The sequence below is a fragment of the Sinocyclocheilus rhinocerous genome, unplaced genomic scaffold (assembly GCF_001515625.1).
Source record: "Sinocyclocheilus rhinocerous isolate Xijiao unplaced genomic scaffold, SAMN03320098_v1.1 scaffold2798, whole genome shotgun sequence".
Taxonomy (NCBI): Eukaryota; Metazoa; Chordata; class Actinopteri; order Cypriniformes; family Cyprinidae; genus Sinocyclocheilus; species Sinocyclocheilus rhinocerous.
The window spans coordinates 129994-131634 of NW_015638096.1; positions in this window are offsets into that span (position 1 = coordinate 129994).

Genomic DNA, 1641 nt, shown 5'->3' on the forward strand with positions numbered 1-1641 from the left:
CAGACATATCGTTTGGTGTTAAGGCCAAATAATTCAATTTTAGTCTCATCTGCCTTAGAATCTTAAGGTGTGTTTTGGCAAAGCTCAGTCGTGACTGACCATTTTTTCTTGAAGTCCTCCCATACAAGCCAGATTTGTGGAGAATTTGTGATATTGTTGTCACATGCACACAATGACCACTCTTTGTCATAAATTCCTGCAGCTGCTTCAGTGATGCTGTAGGCCTCTTGGTAGCCTCTCTGACCAGTTTCCTCCTGGCTCTTTCATCAGTTTGGAGCGATATCCTGATCCAGGGAGGCTCTGTGTTGTACCAAATACCTTCCACTTCTTAATGATAGACTCCACTGTGCTTCTAGACATTGATAAAGCCTTTGAAATGTTTTTGTATCCATCTCCTGACTTGTGTCTGTCCACAGCTTTATCCCAGAGATCTTTTGACAGTGCCTTGGCACCCATTGTTGATTGTTTGCTTCAGTTGCACTACCCTGGACTGAAATTCTCCAGAAAAGCTTTTTTCATGCTGAGCTGATCAAAATGACCACAGCTGATCACATCTGAAAGTCTTGACTTGTCAAGGGGTGATCCTTTTACCAACTCAGTGATTCTGGTTTTTCATAGCATCTTAATGCATAATTTATAAATTATATAAAAAAAAAAAGTAAGGCATAAACTAAATTAGTTACATTACATAGTTATATTTTATACATTGTAATAAAAATAATATAATATCATATAAAATAATTGTATATTTGTACATATTTAAAATTTTTATATATTATATCCATATCATCTTAATCCATAATATAAAAATTATATATACACACATTTAATAAGAGGAAATGAACTTTACAGGCAGTAGAAATGAAATAAGTTGATCTCTGCTTCCTGTTGAAGGAAAAGGATGTGGATCTGACCGATGCATTAAAAATTCATTTGGCTTTCAGACTGTACACACACACACACAGAGAGAAAAGAAAAACACACGCTAGTGTTCAGCTGTTTCAGACCCTCATCTGAATCACCTGGCAGGGGTGTGATTCTTTATATTGAACATTAATATGAATGAGACACTTTGGAACAGATTGCTTTTTCGTGGAGCCTCGTTTCCGTGTACTTGCATAGACATTGATGGGACTTTTATTTATGCAGGCAAACAAATGTGTATATTTTTCGTTTCTATTCGGTATAACACCCTCCCCTAGTTGACTTGGATGTAGTTCCTTGTATATGTGCGTCAAGTTTTGTGAAGTGGAACAATGAAATTTCCGTCTTTTCCTCACACAAAGCTGTCATATGACTGCAGAAGGATATAGTCGGATACATTTTTTATGACAATTTTCCTTTAAGAAACTCAAAAACAGCAGGTGAATAAATCACACACCGTCTGTCACTAGGAAGGTGACAGTCAGCAGGAAAAGTGTGAGAGACAAAAATTGCTGGGCATTTTAAAATGAAAAGGTCGTCCAGTCCAGACTGAATGAGAGTGAATAAATGGGTGAATGAAACCTAATTTGTATAATTCAAATCTAATTCATTTGTTAAGTTTGTTATTTTATAGCACACTATGATTTCTGTGATACGGAAAGTGCGGACAGAATTGCGGAATCCAGTTTTAAAAATGGAAATTTGCTTTAGCAAATT